This window comes from Leuresthes tenuis, unplaced genomic scaffold, assembly GCF_036924035.1.
Source record: "Leuresthes tenuis unplaced genomic scaffold, fLeuTen1.0.hap1 SCAF_10, whole genome shotgun sequence".
Classification (NCBI taxonomy): domain Eukaryota; kingdom Metazoa; phylum Chordata; class Actinopteri; order Atheriniformes; family Atherinopsidae; genus Leuresthes; species Leuresthes tenuis.
The window spans coordinates 27,774,808-27,799,074 of NW_027325364.1; the positions used below are offsets into that span (position 1 = coordinate 27,774,808).

Consider the following 24,267-nt stretch of genomic DNA (forward strand, 5'->3'; position numbering starts at 1 on the left):
CTCTTTTGATTGTGTACAGTCGGGTAATTTAACCTTTTCTTACCCGCTTTTTACCATCTATGGTCGGACATTCACACCGTCTTACAGCGGAACACCTCCGCTCCCTCTTTTGATGATGTATGGTTAGGCATTCGCACCTTTTCTTACCCATTTTTCAGTAATTATGGGTAGACATTCACACCTTCTTGCAGCTGAACACCTCCTCTCCTGCTTATGATCATGTGCAGTTTGATATTCGAAAATTTTCTTTCATGTTTTCTAGCAATTATTGATGGACATTCAGACCGTCTTGAAGCTGAACACCTCCGCTCCCACTTTTGATGGTGTATAGTCGGGCTTTCGAGCCTTTTCTTCCCCGGTTTTTACAAATTATGGTTGGACATTCAGACCTTCTTGCAGCCGAAAACCTCCACTCCCTCTTTTGATCATACATTGTCGGGCATTCGCACCTTTTCTTACCCGCTTTTTACAAACCATGGTCGGACTTTCACACCTTCTTGTAGCCGAACAACTCCGCTCCCGCTATTGATTGTGTACAGTCGGGTATTTTAACCTTTTCTTACCCGCTTTTTACCAACTATTGTTGGACATTCACACCGTCTTACAGCGGAACACCTCCGCTCCCTCTTTTGATGGTGTATGTTCGGGCACTCGAACCTTTTCTTACCCGCTTTTTACAAACTATGGTCAGACATTCAAACCTTCTTGTAGCCGAACACATCCACTCCTGCTTTTGATGATGGGTATTCAAACCTACTCGTTGCCCGCTTTTTATTAATTATGGGTGGACATACACACCTTGTCGCAGCCAAACACCTCCGCTCCCTGTTTTGATCATGTATGATTGGACATTCGCACCTTTTCTCACCCGCTTTTTACTATGGTCGGCCATTCACAGCTTCCTCTCCACCATACTTGTATGGTGGGATATTCACACCCACTTGCATCCGAAGACCTCCGCCCCCACTTTTGTTGATATTTAGTCGGTCATTCGCAGCTTACCCGCTTTTGGCAAACTATGGCCTTCTTGCAGCCAAACACCTCTGGTCTCGTTTTTGATGATGTAAGGTTGGGCATTCAGACCTTGCTTCACCTTCTTTTCACCAAATATAGTCGAACAGTCACACCTTCTTGCAGCCGAACACTTCTGCTCCACCTTTTAGTGTTCTATGGGGTATTCACACCTTTTTTTTCACCGCATTTTATTGATTATGGTTGGAAATTCTCACCCACTCTTATCCGAAGACCTCTCCTCCTGCTTTTGTTAATATATAGTCGGGCATTCAAACCTTTTCTTACCCGCTTTTTACAAATTATGGTCGAACATTCACACCTACTTGCAGCCGAACACCTCCGCTCCCGCTTTTGATGGTGTATAGTCGGACTTTCGAGCCTTTTCTTCCCCGGTTTTTACGAATTATGGTTGTACATTCAGACCTTGCAACCGAAAACCTCCGCTCCCTCATTTGATCATACATTGTCAGGCATTCGCACCTTGTCTTACCCGCTTTTTATAAACTTTAGTCAGACATTCACACCTTGCAGCTGAACCACCTCCGCTCCCTGTTTTGATAATGTATGGTCTGGCAATACTACCTTTTCTTACCGGTTTGTGAGTAATTATGGCTGGACATTCACACCTACTTGCAGCCGAACACCACTTCTCCCGCTTTTGATGATGTATGGTCCGGCATTCTTACCTTTTCTAACACATTTTTCAGCAATTATGGTCGGAGATTTACACCTACTCACAGCCGAACAACTCCGCTCCCGCATTTGATGGTGTATAGTCGGGCATTCTCACCCTTTCTCATCAGCTTTTTGCAAATTATGATCTGACATTCACACCTACTTGCAGTCGAACAGCTCTGCTCCCGCTTTTGATTATGTATGGTTGGATATTCGAACCTTTTCTTAACTGCTTTTTACAAACTTTGGTTGGACGTTCACACCTTCTTGTAGCCGAACACATGCACTCCTGCTTTTGATGATGTATGGTTGGGCATTCGCACCTTTTTTTTACCCATTTTTCAGGTATTATGGGTGGACATTCACACCTTGCAGCTGAACACCTCCTCTCCCACTTATGATCATGTGTGGTTTGATTTTCGAAAATTTTCTTTCATGTTTTCTAGCAATTATTGATGGACATTTAGACCTTCTTGCAGCTGAACACCACCTCTCCCGATTTTGATGATGTATGGACCGGCATTTTTACCTTTTCTAACACATTTTTCAGCAATTATGGTTGGAGATTCACACCTACTCACAGCCGAACAACTCCGCTACCGCATTTGATGGTGTATAGTCGGGCATTCTCACCCTTTCTCATCAGCTTTTTGCAAATTATGATCTGACATTCACACCTACTTGCAGTCGAACAGCTCTGCTCCCGCTTTTGATTATGTATGGTTGGATATTCGAACCTTTTCTTAACTGCTTTTTACAAACTTTGGTCGGACGTTCACAATATCTTGCAGCCGAACACCTCCGCTTCCGCTTTTGATGGTGTATATTCGGGCATACGAACCTTTTCTTACCCGCTTTTTACAAACCAAGGTCGGACTTTCACACCTTCTCTTAGCTGAACAACTCCGCTCCCTCTTTTGATTGTGTACAGTCGGGTAATTTAACCTTTTCTTACCCGCTTTTTACCAACTATGGTTGGACATTCACACCTTCTTACAGCAGAACACCTCCGCTCCCTGTTTTGTTTATGTATGGTTTGACATTCGCACCTTCTCTCACCCGCCTTTTACTATGGTCGGCCATTCACAGCTTCCTCTCCACCATACTTGTATGGTGGGATATTCACACCCACTTGCATCCGAAGACCTCCGCCCCCACTTTTGTTGATATTTAGTCGGTCATTCGCACCTTACCCGCTTTTGGCAAACTATGGCCTTCTTGCAGCCAAACACCTCTGATCTCGCTTTTGATGATGTAAGGTTGGGCATTCAGACCTTGCTTCACCTGCTTTACACCAAATATAGTCGGACATTCACACCCACTTGCATCCGAAGACCTCCGCCCCAAATTTTGTTGATATTTAGTCGGACATTCGCACCTTACCCGCTTTTGGCAAACTATGGCCTTCTTGCAGCCAAACACCTCTGATCTCGCTTTTGATGATGTAAGGTTGGGCATTCAGACCTTGCTTCACCTGCTTTTCACCAAATATAGTCGGACATTCACACCTTCTTGCAGCCGAACACTTCCGCTTTTAGTGTTCTATGAGGCATTTACATATTTTTTTTCACCGTATTTTATAGATTATGGTTGGAAATTCTCACCCACTCTCATCCGAAGACCTCTCCTCCCGCTTTTGTTAATATATAGTCGGGCATTCGAACCTTTTCTTACCCGCTTTTTACAAATTATGGTTGAACATTCACACCTACTTGCAGCTGAATACTTCCGCTCCACCTTTTAGGTATGTATGGTTGGCATTTGCACCTCTTTTTATACTGATTGCTGAAGATTAAGGTGTTCTTTCTCAAACTACAATTTTTTTTTAATTGTTGAAACTTGATTTGAAGTGGATAAATAAGGAGGACAAACAGTTTTAAGTCAGGCTGATAGAAGGAATTAATTTTATTGCAAAATCTGTATTTCGTCATATGTCGAGAGATGCTTATTGCTGAAGAAGTTCTTTCTCATTCTACAAAGTACAACGTTGTTTATCGTTGAAACTTGATTAGACCTGAATAAATATGAAGGACAAAGCAGTCTTAACTTGGTTTGAGTTAATGAATTCGTTTTATAGGAGAATCCGAATTCGTGCATAACTCATAAAATAGAGCTTATTTTCGGATTCCTGAAGAATGAGTCTGGTTCTTTCTCATAATACAAAGTTTGTTGTTTATTGTTGAAACTTCATCAGAAGTGCAGAAATAAATGAATGCCTATCAACAAATGTGGGATCTAAACTCTAGTGCTTCCTCTAAAATAATTTCCTTTCTCAATTTAGAAATGTGTATGTGTAAGTCACAACACCCGTGACACCAAAACGGCTTTCTTTTCTCTACACTCTGCACTATGAGCACACACACCAAATCAGAAAGGCTTTTTTCTCTCTTTTCTACATTATGGACTGTGGGGACACAAAACCGCTCTCTCTCTTTTTTTTTTTTTATCGTGTGCCAGGGCGTTGTCTCACGTATTAGATTATGCTTAAGATACGAATGGGTTTATCAGTCACATCAGAATCCATACATACTGATCCTCCCGTAATAAAATGGTCGGATCTTATCAAACACACTTTGTTTCTTGTGACAATCAAGTCAGCGAAACAGCGTATACACGTCAAGACACTGAATCAAGTTTGCCACAAGAACTCATAAGTTTGGCAGTATTGCTCTGCCGTCAGCAATCATACACCCATTTTATTTTCGTGAGACATGTGCAAGCACCTGTTCATCTACTGTTCTATCACTATGAATTAGTGATCTATTATCAATAAGGATACTTCTACAACTACTATCAAAGTATGTCCGGACTTCTTATGTTGTCAGTTGCTATATATGAATAAGTGGGTAGCTACTGACAAGCATTAAGCATGTCACACAACCCAAACATATAACATTTCAGGACACACCACACAGTTAACAACCACAGTGAAGCGTGTCAAAGCCCAAACATGTAACATTCAACAGGACACTTACACAACACATTCAAATCAAACAGTCAGACAACATACAAGAACATATACCCCAGCCGGCATTGCTCCCTGCCTATTTTCGTACAGCACACTATGTGTGCACACACCTTTATTCACAAACTCTTCAACTTATACTCTTTTACCGAAGCTGCTACAGCTCGATTGGCCGAATACCCTTTGATCCTATTTCGGTGAATTTGACATCTGCCTTACATATAACAGATTAGCGGTTTAGCAGTTTTAATTTAGTATGAGTGAAGGAATTCATTTTATAGCAAAATCCGAAATCGTGAAGAACTCATGAAAGTAAGCTTATTCTCGGATTCCTGAAACTTTAGATTTGCTCTTTCTTTTACTGCAAAGTACAACGTTGTTTTTTTTGTTTAAATCTTTCTAGACATGGTAAATATTAAGGACAAAGCAGTTTTCACATAGTTTGAGTGAAGGAATTAATTTTATAGATAAAATCCCAAGAGTATGCTGAGAAAAGAGAGTGAATGCGAAGTAGACTTTAACACGGCTATGGGAGCGAGCCGAGTGTGGGCTAACCGGGAGAATTGCTTGAAAGAAACGCGACACCGAATGAGCGATCAGAACAAAGCCTCAATACGGGATTCTCGTGGTGTTTTTGTTGCTGCCTTGTCTTTTGCACAGAGTAAAAGACAAGGCAGCCATCGAATAGGGCCCGATTGTTCCTACTTGGTCAGCCGAGGAGCAAGGGGGGGGGGGGGGGGGGGGGGGGGGGGGGCAAGCGTCTCAACCAAGCAAAGCTCACCATGGGGAAGGTGGCTATGCCAACTAGCCTGATGCCCTGCTCCCGCAGTGACGGATAATCGTACTCTGGTTTCTCTTCATAACGTACAAGTCTTTCGCCTTTTACTAAAGATTTCTGTGGAGAGCAGCACTAATGAGTTGTTTCTATTTTTGGCAGGCTTTACCTTTGCGGGTGAAGCCCTTTCTGTCTGTGCAAAAGAAATCTTCTTACTGTGCAGAGTGACTTCTCTGAGTAGAGTCACCTTACTTGTTGCGACTGTGCCGATGTTCGAAGCTGGAGTGCAAAGTTGTTGCTTGAATGGTGCTTGCTGGAGCGTGCGGGAGTGCAAAGTTATACCATTTAAAAGGGCTGAAGAGTGCTCAGTGCAGCGGGTGGGCGACACTCTGGCCACCTTGAAAACCGAGGTTACATCCACTACCAGGGGCAGCCCAAGTCCTGCCGCAAGTGTGGTGAGCATGGACACCTGGTTGAGGCTTGTACCAAGGTGTTATGTGGGAAGAGCAGAGAAATTGGGCAAACTTTTGGAGAGTGTCCAAATGGCAGGAAATGTAATCTCTGTGGAGAATTAAATCACCTCTTCAGAGATTGCCCTAAATCTTTTGCCAACAAATTAAAGACGGTAAAGCCACAGTCAAGCCAACAAAGAGAAGGACCAAAGGTGGCAGTTGGTGAACAAAGTGAAGAGGTTGACCCAATAAATTCAAACTTCCCGCCAAAAGCTTGGATTGGAAGTGAGGAGCAAAAAGGGGAGGGGCCTGTAGAGGCCTCACCACTCAGTGTTGAAGTCTGTGAGAATTCACAGGCAGAGGGTGGAGCTACGCTAAATGAGGAGGAAGAGCAGACAGGTGAGTCTAGTGAAGATACTCACCTCCCCGAAGGTCAACAGCCGAAGAGGACGGCATCTGAGCCTCTGATTCCCCAGTGGTATCAGAGAAGAGGGGAAGGGTTAGGTCCCTTTCAGACAGTTCTTCAGTGGAAGAACCTAGTCTTCCCCTCCGACTCACCAAATGAGGTCTCCTTTTTAACTTCAGCTCTGCAATCAACCCCCAGGGACTCAAAGTTAAATGCAACATTGCGTCAGAGGCCAACACAGAGAGTCCGAAAAGGAAATATAGATCACCCTACTCACTTTTCACCCAAAGAAATGAAGGAAGAGCTAGTTTCCCAAGAAATAACCTGTGTGTAATTTGTTTTGATAACTTAGAAAAACGAAAATGACATACCTACTTTCCTTTATGCTTTTAATGGTTCTCACCTTCTCAACACTAAATGTGAGAAGTGTGAAATCAAAGACAAGAGCCCAGAGTATTTTATCCTTCTTAGACTCCATAAAATCAGATGTGTTTTTAATACAAGAATGTGGACTACCTTTTTTAAAAAACCATAGACAATGGGAGGAAATGTGGCCCCATTTATTGATATGGAGTGGCTCAAATCAAAATAAAAATGATGGTGTGGCCATTCTAATTAAAAATCCACATGTTCTGGTGAAAGGTAGCACAGTGGTGAGAGACGGACGGGCACTTTTAGCACACTTGAATTTTATGGGGCAAGACTTTAACCTCTTAAATATTTATGGTTTCAATGGAAAAAATTAAAGGTATGACCTTTTAGAAGATATACAGCTTTACATGCTAGGGCAAGTACCTTTAGTTGTAGGAGGGGATTTTAACTGTATCTTGAGCAGGAAAGATAGAAAAAGAGCAGGGGTAGATTTTAAAGTGGATAAGACTTCGATTTTACTTCAGGGCATATGCAGGGATTTTAAGCTTACTGACTGTTTTAAAACCATGCATCCCAGAGAGGAGGGCTTCACCTGGTTTAGTCATGATGGCACCAGAGCCTCTCGCATTGATTATTTCTTTACTAGAGATTGCCCACCCACTGATGTTAGATTAACCCCTGTTTTCTTTTCAGACCACCTTATGCTCTCCTGCACCCTTTCACCCCCTTCTGGTGTGACGGTAGGAAGTGGTCTGTGGAAACTCAACTGTTCCCTGTTGGAGGATGAAATCATAGTCAGTCAGTACAGGGAATGTTATAAAGAGTGGCAGACCCTTCAAGACCTCTACGAAACACATGCACAATGGTGGGAAATGGTGAAGGAAACGACCCAGACTTTTTTTAAACAGCAAGGTAAACGTAAAAAAAGGAAAGAGAATAGATGTATGATGGGACTACATAAACGCTTACAGCGCTACTTTAAACTAAATCAGTGTGGCATAGACTTTAAAGAAGAAATCAAAGATGTCAAAAAGGAAATGTCAGTTTTAGCAGAAATAAAGAGTAAAGGAATTTTTTTAAGAAGCAGGGAGCAGGAAATTGAGGAAGGTGAAAAAGAAAGAAAGTTATAAATAAAAAGGAGTGTAATCAAAATCTAAAAAGAGAAGATGGGTTTTTAACAAAATCCACACAAGAGATGATTGAAACTGTACATACCTTTTATAGTAACATGTACAAAGAGAAACCAGTGCACTTGGAAACATCGGCAGAAATCTTAAAATTCGTTGACAAAACCGTAAAAGAGAATGCACACTTGACACAGAATTTTACTGCTTTAGAGTTAAAAAAATGCCTAACAGGTTTTAAGAGAAGTCGAGCTCCGGGTTTAGACGGGCTTCCTGCAGAATTCTATCTGACCTATTGGGACCTTTTATCATCAGACATTTTAGATGTTTTTAAAGATTTTGAAAAACTCGACCGACTGCCTGACAGTTTTAGAGTGGGAATAGTGACTCTACTTTATAAAAAAAATGATAAGACTGACCTAAAGAATTGGAGGCCCATCACACTTTTAAACTTTGACTGTAAACTTTTTAGCAAGGTTTTAGCGACACGGATGTCCTCTGTTTTAGAGGAGGTAATTCACCCAGACCAAGCTTGTGCCATCTCAGGGAGACAACTCACCGACAGCCTCGTACTGATTCGAGACATCATTGATTACGCTAGAGACAGAAACACCCGGCTTGTCATCTTAAATTTAGACTTTGAAAAAGCATTTGATCGGGTCTCGCATCAATATCTCTTTCAGGTGTTGCAGCCATCGAAAAGGGCCCGATTGTTCCTACTTGGTGAGCTTTGCTTGGTTGAGACGCTTGCCCCCCCCCCCCCCCCCCCCCCCTCCTCGGCTGACCAAGTAGAAACAATCTATTCGATGGCTGCCTTGTCTTTTACTCTGTGCAAAAGACAAGGCAGCCACAAACACCACGGGAACACCGTATTGAGGCTTTGTTCTGACCACTCATTCGGTGTCGCGTTTCTTTCAAGCAATTCTCCCGGTTAGCCCGCACTCGGCTCGCTCCCAGAGCCGTGTTAAAGTCCACTTCGCATTCACTCTCTTTTCTCAGCAGATTAAAAGAAAGTTTCATCTTGGGCTCCCTGAAACTTCCATCCTGCACCGCTGTTTGCTTTTTCACAAGAGCAGAGGAGAGCGCACCGTTCCCAGCGGCACTGCAGTACCGGGTCGAGGCTTGGAGTGAACGGAGCAAGCTTCTTTTTCAACTCCTATTCTTAAAAATCCATTTAATATGTTGTCCTCGTATAGAGGACATATTAAACTGATAAGAACAGATACTACACTTGATCTTAGCCAAAAGGCCGAGAAGCGATAACTGTCCACTGTTTCAGGTCCGAGGTCCCTTGCTGGCACAATGCGCACTTGTAGCAGTGTTCTTTTTATGGCCATAGGTGGCCAGAGTGTCACGTTGCACTGAGCACTCTTCAGCCCTTTTAAATGGTATAACTTTGCACTCCCGCATGCTCCAGCAAGCACCATTCAAGCAACAACTTTGCACTCCAGCTTCGAACATCGGCACAGTCGCAACAAGTAAGGCGACTCTACTCAGAGAAGTCACTCTGCACAGTAAGAATATTTCTTTTGCACAGACAGAAAGGGCTTCACCCGCAAAGGTAAAGCCTGCCAAAAATAGAAACAACTCATTAGTGCTGCTCTCCACAGAAATCTTTAGTAAAAGGCGAAAGACTTGTACGTTATGAAGAGAAACCAGAGTACGATTATCCGTCACTGCGGGAGCAGGGCATCAGGCTAGTTGGCATAGCCACCTTCCCCATGGTGAGCTTTGCTTGGTTGAGACGCTTGCTCCCCCCCCCCTTGCTCCTCGGCTGACCAAGTAGGAACAATCGGGCCCTATTTGATGGCTGCCTTGTCTTTTACTCTGTGCAAAAGACAAGGCAGCAACAAAAACACCACGAGAATCCCGTATTGAGGCTTTGTTCTGATCGCTCATTCGGTGTCGCGTTTCTTTCAAGCAATTCTCCCGGTTAGCCCACACTCGGCTCGCTCCCATAGCCGTGTTAAAGTCTACTTCGCATTCACTCTCTTTTCTCAGCAGACTCTTGGGATTTTATCTATAAAATTAATTCCTTCACTCAAACTATGTGAAAACTGCTTTGTCCTTAATATTTACCATGTCTAGAAAGATTTAAACAAAAAAAACAACGTTGTACTTTGCAGTAAAAGAAAGATCAAATCTAAAGTTTCAGGAATCCGAGAATAAGCTTACTTTCATGAGTTCTTCACGATTTCGGATTTTGCTATAAAATGAATTCCTTCACTCAAACTAAATTAAAACTGCTAAACCGCTAATCTGTTATATGTAAGGCAGATGTCAAATTCACCGAAATAGGATCAAAGGGTATTCGGCCAATCGAGCTGTAGCAGCTTCGGTAAAAGAGTATAAGTTTAAGAGTTTGTGAATAAAGGTGTGCGCACACATAGTGTGCTGTACGAAAATAGGCAGGGAGCAATGCCGGCTGGGGTATATGTTCTTGTATGTTGTCTGACTGTTTGATTTGAATGTGTTGTGTAAGTGTCCTGTTGAATGTTACATGTTTGGGCTTTGACACGCTTCACTGTGGTTGTTAACTGTGTGGTGTGTCCTGAAATGTTATATGTTTGGGCTGTGTGACATGCTTAATGCTTGTCAGTAGCTACCCACTTATTCATATATAGCAACTGACAACATAAGAAGTCCGGACATACTTTGATAGTAGTTGTAGAAGTATCCTTATTAATAATAGATCACTAATTCATAGTGATAGAACAGTAGATGAACAGGTGCTTGCACATGTCTCACGAAAATAAAATGGGTGTATGATTGCTGACGGCAGAGCAATACTGCCAAACTTATGAGTTCTTGTGGCAAACTTGATTCAGTGTCTTGACGTGTATACGCTGTTTCGCTGACTTGATTGTCACAAGAAACAAAGTGTGTTTGATAAGATCCGACCATTTTATTACGGGAGGATCAGTATGTATGGATTCTGATGTGACTGATAAACCCATTCATATCTTAAGCATAATCTAGTACGTGACACAACGCCCTGGCACACGATAAAAAAAAAAAAAGAGAGAGAGCGGTTTTGTGTCCCCACAGTCCATAATGTAGAAAAGAGAGAAAAAAGCCTTTCTGATTTGGTGTGTGTGCTCATAGTGCAGAGTGTAGAGAAAAGAAAGCCGTTTTGGTGTCACGGGTGTTGTGACTTACACACATTTCTAAATTGAGAAAGGAAATTATTTTAGAGGAAGCACTAGAGTTTAGATCCCACATTTGTTGATAGGCATTCATTTATTTCTTCACTTCTGATGAAGTTTCAACAATAAACAACAAACTTTGTATTATGAGAAAGAACCAGACTCATTCTTCAGGAATCCGAAAATAAGCTCTATTTTATGAGTTATGCACGAATTCGGATTCTCCTATAAAACAAATTCATTAACTCAAACCAAGTTAAGACTGCTTTGTCCTTCATATTTATTCATGTCTAATCAAGTTTCAACGATAAACAACGTTGTACTTTGTAGAATGAGAAAGAACTTCTTCAGCAATAAGCATCTCTCGACATATGACGAAATACAGATTTTGCTATAAAATTAATTCCTTCTATCAGCCTGACTTAAAACTGTTTGTCCTCCTTATTTATCCACTTCAAATCAAGTTTCAACAATTAAAAAAAAATTGTAGTTTGAGAAAGAACAACTTAATCTTCAGCAATCAGTATAAAAAGAGGTGCAAATGCCAACCATAAATACCTAAAAGGTGGAGCGGAAGTATTCAGCTGCAAGTAGGTGTGAATGTTCGACCATAATTTGTAAAAAGCGGGTAAGAAAAGGTTCGAATGCCCGACTATATATTAACAAAAGCGGGAGGAGAGGTCTTCGGATGAGAGTGGGTGAGAATTTCCAACCATAATCTATAAAATACGGTGAAAAAAAATATGTGAATGCCTCATAGAACACTAAAAGCGGAAGTGTTCGGCTGCAAGAAGGTGTGAATGTCCGACTATATTTGGTGAAAAGCAGGTGAAGCAAGGTCTGAATGCCCAACCTTACATCATCAAAAGCGAGATCAGAGGTGTTTGGCTGCAAGAAGGCCATAGTTTGCCAAAAGCGGGTAAGGTGCGAATGACCGACTAAATATCAACAAAAGTGGGGGCGGAGGTCTTCGGATGCAAGTGGGTGTGAATATCCCACCATACAAGTATGGTGGAGAGGAAGCTGTGAATGGCCGACCATAGTAAAAGGCGGGTGAGAGAAGGTGCGAATGTCAAACCATACATAATCAAAACAGGGAGCGGAGGTGTTCTGCTGTAAGAAGGTGTGAATGTCCAACCATAGTTGGTAAAAAGCGGGTAAGAAAAGGTTAAAATACCCGACTGTACACAATCAATAGCGGGAGCGGAGTTGTTCGGCTACTAAAAGGTGTGAAAGTCCGACCATGGTTTGTAAAAAGCGGGTAAGAAAAGGTGCGAATGCCCGACAATGTATTATCAAAAGAGGGAGTGGAGGTTTTCGGCTGCAAGAAGGTCTGAATGTCCAACCATAATTTGTAAAAACCGGGGAAGAAAAGGCTCGAAAGCCCGACTATACACCATCAAAAGTGGGAGCGGAGGTGTTCAGCTGCAAGACGGTCTGAATGTCCATCAATAATTGCTAGAAAACATGAAAGAAAATTTTCGAATATCAAACTGCACATGATCATAAGCGGGAGAGGAGGTGTTCAGCTGCAAGAAGGTGTGAATGTCCACCCATAATTACTGAAAAATGGGCAAGAAAAGGTGCGAATGCCTAACCATACATCATCAAAAGAGGGAGCGGAGGTGTTCCGCTGTAAGACGGTGTGAATGTCCGACCATAGATGGTAAAAAGCGGGTAAGAAAAGGTTAAATTACCCGACTGTACACAATCAAAAGAGGGAGCGGAGTTGTTCAGCTAAGAGAAGGTGTGAAAGTCCGACCTTGGTTTGTAAAAAGCGGGTAAGAAAAGGTTCGTATGCCCGAATATACACCATCAAAAGCGGAAGCGGAGGTGTTCGGCTGCAAGATATTGTGAACGTCCGACCAAAGTTTGTAAAAAGCAGTTAAGAAAAGGTTCGAATATCCAACCATACATAATCAAAAGCGGGAGCAGAGCTGTTCGACTGCAAGTAGGTGTGAATGTCAGATCATAATTTGCAAAAAGCTGATGAGAAAGGGTGAGAATGCCCGACTATACACCATCAAATGCGGTAGCGGAGTTGTTCGGCTGTGAGTAGGTGTGAATCTCCAACCATAATTGCTGAAAAATGTGTTAGAAAAGGTAAAAATGCCGGTCCATACATAATCAAAATCGGGAGAGGTGGTGTTCAGCTGAAAGAAGGTCTAAATGTCCATCAATAATTGCTAGAAAACATGAAAGAAAATTTTCGAAAATCAAACCACACATGATCATAAGTGGGAGAGGATGTGTTCAGCTGCAAGGTGTGAATGTCCACCCATAATACCTGAAAAATGGGTAAAAAAAAGGTGCGAATGCCCAACCATACATCATCAAAAGCAGGAGTGCATGTGTTCGGCTACAAGAAGGTGTGAACGTCCAACCAAAGTTTGTAAAAAGCAGTTAAGAAAAGGTTCGAATATCCAACCATACATAATCAAAAGCGGGAGCAGAGCTGTTCGACTGCAAGTAGGTGTGAATGTCAGATCATAATTTGCAAAAAAGCTGATGAGAAAGGGTGAGAATGCCCAACTATACACCATCAAATGCGGTAGCGGAGTTGTTCGGCTGTGAGTAGGTGTGAATCTCCAACCATAATTGCTGAAAAATGTGTTAGAAAAGGTAAAAATGCCGGTCCATACATAATCAAAATCGGGAGAGGTGGTGTTCAGCTGCAAGAAGGTCTAAATGTCCATCAATAATTGCTAGAAAACATGAAAGAAAATTTTCGAAAATCAAACCACACATGATCATAAGTGGGAGAGGAGGTGTTCAGCTGCAAGAAGGTGTGAATGTCCACCCATAATACCTGAAAAATGGGTAAAAAAAAGGTGCGAATGCCCAACCATACATCATCAAAAGCAGGAGTGCATGTGTTCGGCTACAAGAAGGTGTGAACGTCCAACCAAAGATTGTAAAAAGCAGTTAAGAAAAGGTTCGAATATCCAACCATACATAATCAAAAGCGGGAGCAGAGCTGTTCGACTGCAAGTAGGTGTGAATGTCAGATCATAATTTGCAAAAAGCTGATGAGAAAGGGTGAGAATGCCCGACTATACACCATCAAATGCGGTAGCGGAGTTGTTCGGCTGTGAGTAGGTGTGAATCTCCAACCATAATTGCTGAAAAATGTGTTAGAAAAGGTAAAAATGCCGGTCCATACATAACCAAAATCGGGAGAGGTGGTGTTCAGCTGCAAGAAGGTCTAAATGTCCATCAATAATTGCTAGAAAATATGAAAGAAAATTTTCGAAAATCAAGCCACACATGATCATAAGTGGGAGAGGAGGTGTTCAGCTGCAAGAAGGTGTGAATGTCCACCCATAATACCTGAAAAATGGGGAAAAAAAAGGTGTGAATGCCCAACCATACATCATCAAAAGCAGGAGTGCATGTGTTCGGCTACAAGAAGGTGTGAACGTCCAACCAAAGTTTGTAAAAAGCAGTTAATAAAAGGTTCGAATATCGAACCATACATAATCAAAAGCGGGAGCAGAGCTGTTCGACTGCAAGTAGGTGTGAATGTCAGATCATAATTTGCAAAAAGCTGATGAGAAAGGGTGAGAATGCCCGACTATACACCATCAAATGCGGTAGCGGAGTTGTTCGGCTGTGAGTAGGTGTGAATCTCAAACCATAATTGCTGAAAAATGTGTTAGAAAAGGTAAAAAATGCCGGTCCATACATAATCAAAATCGGGAGAGGTGGTGTTCAGCTGCAAGAAGGTCTAAATGTCCATCAATAATAGCTAGAAAACATGAAAGAAATTTTTCGAAAATCAAACCACACATGATCATAAGTGGGAGAGGAGGTGTTCAGCTGCAAGAAGGTGTGAATGTCCACCCATAATACCTGAAAAATGGGTAAAAAAAAAGGTGCGAATGCCCAACCATACATCATCAAAAGCAGGAGTGCATGTGTTCGGCTACAAGAAGGTGTGAACGTCCAACCAAAGTTTGTAAAAAGCAGTTAAGAAAAGGTTCGAATATACAACCATACATAATCAAAAGCGGGAGCAGAGCTGTTCAACTGCAAGTAGGTGTGAATGTCAGATCATAATTTGCAAAAAGCTGATGAGAAAGGGTGAGAATGCCCGACTATACACCATCAAATGCGGGAGCGGAGTTGTTCGGCTGTGAGTAGGTGTGAATCTCCGACCATAATTGCTGAAAAATGTGTTAGAAAAGGTAAGAATGCCGGTCCATACATCATCAAAAGCGAGAGAGGTTGTGTTCGGCTGCAAGTAGGTGTGAATGTCCAGCCATAATTACTCACAAACGGGTAAGAAAAGGTAGTATTGCCAGACCATATATGATCAAAACAGGGAGCGGAGGTGGTTCAGCTGCAAGAAGGTTTGAATGTCCGACTAAAGTTCAAATATATTAACAAAAGCGGGAGGAGAGGTCTTCGGATGAGAGTGGTTGAAAATTTCCAACCATAATGTATAAAATGCGGTGAAAAAAAGGTGTGATAGAACACTAAAAGGTGGAGCGGAAGTGTTCGGCTGCAAGAAGGTGTGAATGTCCGACTATATTTGGTGAAAAGCAGGTGAAGCAAGGTCTGCATGCCCAACCTTACATCATCAAAAGCGAGATCAGAGGTGTTTGGCTGCAAGAAGGCCATAGTTTGCCAAAAGCGGGTAAGGTGCGAATGTCCGACTAAATATCAACAAAAGTGGGGGCGGAGGTCTTCGGATGCAAGTGGGTGTGAATGTCCGACTATATTTGGTGAAAAGCAGGTGAAGCAAGGTCTGAATGCCCAACCTTACATCATCAAAAGCGAGATCAGAGGTGTTGGGCTGCAAGAAGGCCATAGTTTGCCAAAAGCGGGTAAGGTGCGAATGACCGACTAAATATCAACAAAAGTGGGGGCGGAGGTCTTCGGATGCAGGTGGGTGTGAATATCCCACCATACAAGTATGGTGGAGAGGAAGCTGTGAATGGCCGACCATAGTAAAAGGCGGGTGAGAGAAGGTGCGAATGTCAAACCATACATAATCAAAACAGGGTGTTCTGCTGTAAGAAGGTGTGAATGTCCAACCATAGTTGGTAAAAAGCGGGTAAGAAAAGGTTAAAATACCCGACTGTACACAATCAATAGCGGGAGCGGAGTTGTTCGGCTACTAAAAGGTGTGAAAGTCCGACCATGGTTTGTAAAAAGCGGGTAAGAAAAGGTGCGAATGCCCGACAATGTATGATCAAAAGAGGGAGTGGAGGTTTTCGGCTGCAAGAAGGTCTGAATGTCCAACCATAATTTGTAAAAACCGGGGAAGAAAAGGCTCGAAAGCCCGACTATACACCATCAAAAGTGGGAGCGGAGGTGTTCAGCTGCAAGACGGTCTGAATGTCCATCAATAATTGCTAGAAAACATGAAAGAAAATTTTCGAATATCAAACTGCACATGATCATAAGCGGGAGAGGAGGTGTTCAGCTGCAAGAAGGTGTGAATGTCTACCCATAATTACTGAAAAATGGGTAAGAAAAGGTGCGAATGCCTAACCATACATCATAAAAAAAAAGGGAGCGGAGGTGTTCCGCTGTAAGACGGTGTGAATGTCCGACCATAGATGGTAAAAAGCGGGTAAGAAAAGGTTAAATTACCCGACTGTACACAATCAAAAGAGGGAGCGGAGTTGTTCAGCTAAGAGAAGGTGTGAAAGTCCGACCTTGGTTTGTAAAAAGCGGGTAAGAAAAGGTTCGTATGCCCGAATATACACCATCAAAAGCGGAAGCGGAGGTGTTCGGCTGCAAGATATTGTGAACGTCCGACCAAAGTTTGTAAAAAGCAGTTAAGAAAAGGTTTGAATATCCAACCGAACATAATCAAAAGCGGGAACAGAGCTGTTCGACTGCAAGTAGGTGTGAATGTCAGATCATAATTGCTGAAAAATGTGATAGAAAAGACTAGAATGCCGGACAATACATCATCAAAAGCGGGAGAGGTGGTTTTTCGGCTGCAAGTAGGTGTGAATGTCCAGCCATAATTACTCACAAACGGGGGAAGAAAAGGTAGTATTTCCAGACCACACATGATCAAAACAGGGAATGGAGGTGGTTCAGCTGCAAGGTGTGAATGTCTGACTAAAGTTTGTAAAAACCGTGTAAGACAAGGGGCGAATGCCCGACAATGTATGATCAAAAGAGGGAGCGGAGGTTTTCGGCTGCAAGGTCTGAATGTCCAACCATAATTTGTAAAAATCGGGGAAGAAAAGGCTCGAAAGCCCGACTATACACCATCAAAAGCGGGAGCAGAGGTGTTCAGGTGAAAGAAGGTCTGAACGTCCGACCAATAATTACTGAAAAATGGGTAAGAAAAGGTGCGAATGCCAAATCATACATCATCAAAAGCAGGAGCGGATGTGTTCGGCTACAAGAAGGTTTGAATGTCCAACCATAGTAAGTAATAGGTGGGTAAGAAAAGGCTCGAATGCCCGACTATACACCATCAAAAACGGAAGCGGAGGTGTTCGCCTGCAAGACGGTGTGAACGTCCGACCAAAGTTTGTAAAAAGCATTAAGAAAATGTTCGAATATCCAACCAAACATAATCAAAAGCGGGAGCAGAGCTGTTCGACTGCAAGTAGGTGTGAATATCAGATCATAATTTGCAAAAAGCTGATGAGAAAGGGTGAGAATGCCCGACTATACACTATCAAATATGGGAGCGGAGGTGTTCGTCTGTGAGTAGGTGTGAATGTCCGACCATAATTGCTGAAAAATGTGTTAGAAAAGGTAAGAATGCCGGACCATATATCATCAAAAGCGGGAGAGGTTGTGTTCGGCTGCAAGAAGGTGTGAATGTCCAGCCATAATTACTCACAAACGGGTAAGAAAAGGTACTATTGCCAGACCATATATGATCAAAACAGGGAGCGGAGGTGGTTCAGCTGCAAGAAGGTTTGAATGTCCGACTAAAGTTTGTAAAAAGCGGGTAAGACAAGGTGTGAATGCCCGACAATGTATGATCAAAAGAGGAGCGGAGGTTTTCGGCTGCAAGAAGGTCTGAATGTCCACCCATAATTACTGAAAAATGGGTAAGAAAAGGTGCGAAAGCCCAACCGCACATGATCATAAGTGGATGAGAAGGTGTTCGACTGCAAGTAGGTGTGAATGTAAGATCATAATTTGTAAAAAGCGGGTAAGAAAAGGTAAGAATGCCCAACCATAAATTATCAAAAGCGGCAGCAGAGTTTCGGCTGGTATTTATCAATGTCTAGATAGATTTCAACAAAAAAAACGTTGTACTTTGCAGTAAAAGAAAGTGCAAATCAAAAGTTTTAGGAATCCGAGAATAAGCTTATTTTCATGAGTTCTGCACGATTTCGGATTTTATGTATAAAATGAATTTCTTCACGCAAACTAAGTTAACACTGCTTTGTCCTTCATATGTACCCATTTCTACATATATTTCAAGCATAAACTTTCTCATACTACCCTGAATGAGAAAGAGCCACACTTGTGATTAAGCCATACGACCCTTTTGAGGAGTTCTGCATGGTTTGGGATTTTATCTATAAAATTAATTCCTTCACTCAAACTATGTTAAAACGGCTTTTACCTTCATATTTATCAATGTCTCGATAGATTTAAACAAAAAAACAACGTTGTACTTTGCAATAAAAGAAAGAGCAAATCAAAAGTTTTAGGAATCCGAGAATAAGCTTATTTTCATGAGTTCTGCACGATTTCGGATTTTATGTATAAAATGAATTCATTCACTCAAACCAAGTTAAAACTGCTTTTTCCTTCATATTTATCAATGTCTAGATCGACTTCAACAAAGAACAACATTGTATTTTGCAGTAGAAGAAAGAGCAAAACTGAAGGATCAGGAATCCGAGAATAAGCTTCTTTTCATACGTTCTGCATGATTTGGGATTTTATGTATAAAATGAATTCCTTCACTCAAACTAAGTTAACACTGCTTTGTCCTTCATATGTACCCATTTCTACATATATTTCAAGCATAAACTTCCTCATACTACCCTGAATGAGAAAGAACCAGACTTGTGATTAAGCCATACGCCCCTTTTGAGGAGTTCTGCATGATTTGGGATTTTATCTATAAAATCAATTCCTTCACTCAAACTATGTTAAAACGGCTTTTACCTTCATATTTATCAATGTCTCGATAGATTTAAACAAAAAAACAACGTTGTACTTTGCAGTAAAAGAAAGAGCCAATCAAAAGTTTTAGGAATCCGATAATAAGCTTATTTTCATGAGTTCTGCACGATTTCGGATTTTATGTATAAAATGAATTCATTCACTCAAACCAAGTTAAAACTGCTTTTTCCTTCATATTTATCAATGTGTAGATGGATTTCAACTTCTTCTACTGCAAAGTCCAATGTTTTTCTTTGTTGAAGTCAATCTAGACATTGATGAATATGGAAGGACAAAGCAGTTTTAACTTGGTTTGAGCAAAGCAATTTTATAGCAAAATCCGAGTTGTTCGGCTGTGAGTAGGTGTGAATCTCCAACCATAATTGCTGAAAAATGTGTTAGAAAAGGTAAAAATGCCGGTCCATACATAATCAAAATCGGGAGAGGTGGTGTTCAGCTGCAAGAAGGTCTAAATGTCCATCAATAATTGCTAGAAAACATGAAAGAAAATTTTCGAAAATCAAACCACACATGATCATAAGTGGGAGAGGTTGTGTTCGGCTGCAAGTAGGTGTGAATGTCCAGCCATAATTACTCACAAACGGGTAAGAAAAGGTAGTATTGCCAGACCATATATGATCAAAACAGGGAGCGGAGGTGGTTCAGCTGCAAGAAGGTTCAAATATATTAACAAAAGCGGGAGGAGAGGTCTTCGGATGAGAGTGGTTGAAAATTTCCAACCATAATGTATAAAATGTGGTGAAAAAAAGGTGTGATAGAACACTAAAAGGTGGAGCGGAAGTGTTCGGCTGCAAGAAGGTGTGAATGTCCGACTATATTTGGTGAAAAGCAGGTGAAGCAAGGTCTGAATGCCCAACCTTACATCATCAAAAGCGAGATCAGAGGTGTTTGGCTGCAAGAAGGCCATAGTTTGCCAAAAGCGGGTAAGGTGCGAATGTCCGACTAAATATCAACAAAAGTGGGGGCGGAGGTCTTCGGATGCAAGTGGGTGTGAATGTCCGACTATATTTGGTGAAAAGCAGGTAAAGCAAGGTCTGAATGCCCAACCTTACATCATCAAAAGCGAGATCAGAGGTGTTGGGCTGCAAGAAGGCCATAGTTTGCCAAAAGCGGGTAAGGTGCGAATGACCGACTAAATATCAACAAAAGTGGGGGCGGAGGTCTTCGGATGCAGGTGGGTGTGAATATCCCACCATACAAGTATGGTGGAGAGGAAGCTGTGAATGGCCGACCATAGTAAAAGGCGGGTGAGAGAAGGTGCGAATGTCAAACCATACATAATCAAAACAGGGAGCGGAGGTGTTCTGCTGTAAGAAGGTGTGAATGTCCAACCATAGTTGGTAAAAAGCGGGTAAGAAAAGGTTAAAATACCCGACTGTACACAATCAATAGCGGGAGCGGAGTTGTTCGGCTACTAAAAGGTGTGAAAGTCCGACCATGGTTTGTAAAAAGCGGGTAAGAAAAGGTGCGAATGCCCGACAATGTATGATCAAAAGAGGGAGTGGAGGTTTTCGGCTGCAAGAAGGTCTGAATGTCCAACCATAATTTGTAAAAACCGGGGAAGAAAAGGCTCGAAAGCCCGACTATACACCATCAAAAGTGGGAGCGGAGGTGTTCAGCTGCAAGACGGTCTGAATGTCCATCAATAATTGCTAGAAAACATGAAAGAAAATTTTCGAATATCAAACTGCACATGATCATAAGCGGGAGAGGAGGTGTTCAGCTGCAAGAAGGTGTGAATGTCTACCCATAATTACTGAAAAATGGGTAAGAAAAGGTGCGAATGCCTAACCATACATCATCAAAAGAGGGAGCGGAGGTGTTCCGCTGTAAGACGGTGTGAATGTCCGACCATAGATGGTAAAAAGCGGGTAAGAAAAGGTTAAATTACCCGACTGTACACAATCAAAAGAGGGAGCGGAGTTGTTCAGCTAAGAGAAGGTGTGAAAGTCCGACCTTGGTTTGTAAAAAGCGGGTAAGAAAAGGTTCGTATGCCCGAATATACACCATCAAAAGCGGAAGCGGAGGTGTTCGGCTGCAAGATATTGTGAACGTCCGACCAAAGTTTGTAAAAAGCAGTTAAGAAAAGGTTCGAATATCTAACCAAACATAATCAAAAGCGGGAGCAGAGCTGTTCGACTGCAAGTAGGTGTGAATGTCAGATCATAATTTGCAAAAAGCTGATGAGAAAGGGTGAGAATGCCCGACTATACACCATCAAATGCGGTAGCGGAGTTATTCAGCTGTGAGTAGGTGTGAATCTCCAACCATAATTGCTGAAAAATGTGTTAGAAAAGGTAAAAATGCCGGTCCATGCATCATCAAAATCGGGAGAGGTGGTGTTCAGCTGCAAGAAGGTCTAAATGTCCATCAATAATTGCTAGAAAACATGAAAGAAAATTTTCGAAAATCAAACCACATGATCATAAGTGGGAGAGGAGGTGTTCAGCTGCAAGAAGGTGTGAATGTCCACCCATAATACCTGAAAAATGGGTAAAAAAAAGGTGCGAATGCCCAACCATACATCATCAAAAGCAGGAGTGCATGTGTTCGGCTACAAGAAGGTGTGAACGTCCAACCAAAGTTTGTAAAAAGCAGTTAAGAAAAGGTTCGAATATCCAACCAAACATAATCAAAAGCGGGAGCAGAGCTGTTCGACTGCAATTAGGTGTGAATGTCAGATCATAATTTGCAAAAAGCTGATGAGAAAGGGTGAGAATGCCCGACTATACACCATCAAATGCGGGAGCGGAGTTGTTCGGCTGTGAGTAGGTGTGAATCTCCGACCATAATTGCTGAAGAATGTGTTAGAAAAGGTAAAAATGCCGGTCCATACATCATCAAAAGCGAGAGAGGTTGTGTTCGGCTGCAAGTAGGTGTGACTGTTCGACTAAAGTTTGTAAAAAGTGGGTAAGACAAGGTGCGAATGCCTGACAATGTATGATCAAAAGCGGGAGCGGAGGTGTTCAGCTGCAAGAAGGTCTACATGTCCATCAATAATTGCTAGAAAACATGAAAGAAATTTTTCGAAAATCAAACCGCACATGATCATAAGTGGGATAGGAGGTGTTCAGCTGCAAGGTGTGAATGTCCACCCATAATTCCTGAAAAATGGGCAAAAAAAAGGTGTGAATGCCCAACCATACATCATCAAAAGCAGGAGTGGAAGTGTTCGGCTACAAGAAGGTGTGAACGTCCAACCAAAATATGTAAAAAGCAGTTAAGAAAAGTTTCGAATATCCAACCAAACATAATCAAAAGCGGGAGCAGAGCTTTTCGACTGCAAGTAGGTGTGAATGTCAGATCATAATTTGCAAAACGCTGATGAGAAAGGGTGAGAATGCCCGACTATACATCATCAAATGCGGCTGTGAGTAGGTGTGAATCTCCGACCATAATTGCTGAAAAATGTGTTAGAAAAGGTAAAAATGCCGGTCCATACATCATCAAAAGCGAGAGAGGTTGTGTTCGGCTGCAAGTAGGTGTGAATGTCCAGCCATAATTACTCACAAACGGGTAAGAAAAGGTAGTATTGCCAGACCATATATGATCAAAACAGGGAGCGGAGGTGGTTCAGCTGCAAGAAGGTTTGAATGTCCGACTAAAGTTCAAATATATTAAAGAAAGCGGGAGGAGAGGTCTTCGGATGAGAGTGGTTGAAAATTTCCGACCATAATGTATAAAATGCGGTGAAAAAAAGGTGTGATAGAACACTAAAAGGTGGAGCGGAAGTGTTCGGCTGCAAGAAGGTGTGAATGTCCGACTATATTTGGTGAAAAGCAGGTGAAGCAAGGTCTGAATGCCCAACCTTACATCATCAAAAGCGAGATCAGAGGTGTTTGGCTGCAAGAAGGCCATAGTTTGCCAAAAGCGGGTAAGGTGCGAATGTCCGACTAAATATCAACAAAATTTGGGGCAGAGGTCTTCGGATGCAAGTGGGTGTGAATATCCAACCATACAAGTATGGTGGAGAGGAAGCTGTGAATAGCCGACCATAGTTTGGAAAAAGCGGGTAAGAAAAGGTTTGAATACCCGAACATACACCATCAAAAGAGGGAGCGGAGGTGTTCCGCTGTACGAAGGTGTGAATGTCCGACCATAGTTGGTAAAAAGCGGGTAAGAAAAGGTTAAAATACCCGACTGTACACAATCAATAGCGGGAGCGGATGTGTTCGGCTACAAGAAGGTGTGAAAGTCCGACCATGGTTTGTAAAAAGCGGGTAAAAAAAGGTGCGAATGTCCGACAATGTATGATCAAAAGAGAGAGCGGAGGTTTTCGGATACAAGAAGGTTTGAATGTTCCACCATAGTTTGTAAAAATCGGGTAAGAAAAGGTGAGAATGCCCGACTATACACCATCAAAAGCAGGAGAGGAAGTGTTCCGCTGTAAGACGGTGTGAATGTCCGACCATAGTTGGTAAAAAGCGGGTAAGAAAAGGTTAAAATACCCGACTGTACACAATCAATAGCGGGAGCGGAGTTGTTCGGCTACTAAAAGGTGTGAAAGTCCGACCCTGGTTTGTAAAAAGCGGGTAAGAAAAGGTTCGAATGCCCGAACATACACCATCAAAAGAGGGAGCGGAGGTGTTCCGCTGTAAGACGGTGTGAATGTCCGATCATAGTTGGTAAAAAGCGGGTAAGAAAAGGTTAAAATACCCGACTGTACACAATCAAAAGAGGGAGCGGAGTTGTTCAGCTAAGAGAAGGTGTGAAAGTCCGACCATGGTTTGTAAAAAGCGGGTAAGAAAAGGTTCGTATGCCCGAATATACACTATCAAAACCGGAAGCGTAGGTGTTCGGCTGCAAGAAGATGTGAACGTCCGACCAAAGTTTGTAAAAAAGCAGTTAAGAAAAGGTTCGAATATCTAACCAAACATAATCAAAAGCGGGAGCAGAGCTGTTCAACTGCAAGTAGGTGTGAATGTCAGAGAATAATTTGCAAAAAGCTGATGAGAAAGGGTGAGAAATCCCGACTATACACCATCAAATGCGGTAGCGGAGTTGTTCGGCTGTGAGTAGGTGTGATTCTCCAACCATAATTGCTGAAAAATGTGTTAGAAAAGGTAAGAATGCCGGTCCATACATCATCAAAAGCGGGAGAGGTGGTGTTCGGCTGCAAGTAGGTGTGAATGTCCATTAATAATTGCTTTAAAACATGAAAGAAAATTTTCGAATATCAAACCTTACACGATCATTAGCGGGAGAGGAGGT

At 42.1% G+C, this 24,267-nt stretch overlaps 3 non-coding genes across 3 annotated transcripts; 1 reads left to right on the forward strand and 2 right to left on the reverse strand.

Annotated features, from left to right (window-relative positions):
• Nucleotides 1-5,495: 5,495 nt before the first annotated feature.
• Nucleotides 5,496-5,609, forward strand: LOC140317257 (U5 spliceosomal RNA). Its single transcript, XR_011917587.1, has one exon. It is a non-coding gene; the product is annotated as a U5 spliceosomal RNA (small nuclear RNA).
• Nucleotides 5,610-8,860: 3,251 nt separating this feature from the next.
• On the reverse strand, nt 8,861-9,044 carry LOC140317124 (U2 spliceosomal RNA). Its single transcript, XR_011917469.1, has one exon. It is a non-coding gene; the product is annotated as a U2 spliceosomal RNA (small nuclear RNA).
• A 289-nt stretch (nt 9,045-9,333) lies between these two features.
• Nucleotides 9,334-9,447, reverse strand: LOC140317258 (U5 spliceosomal RNA). Its single transcript, XR_011917588.1, has one exon. It is a non-coding gene; the product is annotated as a U5 spliceosomal RNA (small nuclear RNA).
• Nucleotides 9,448-24,267: the final 14,820 nt, after the last annotated feature.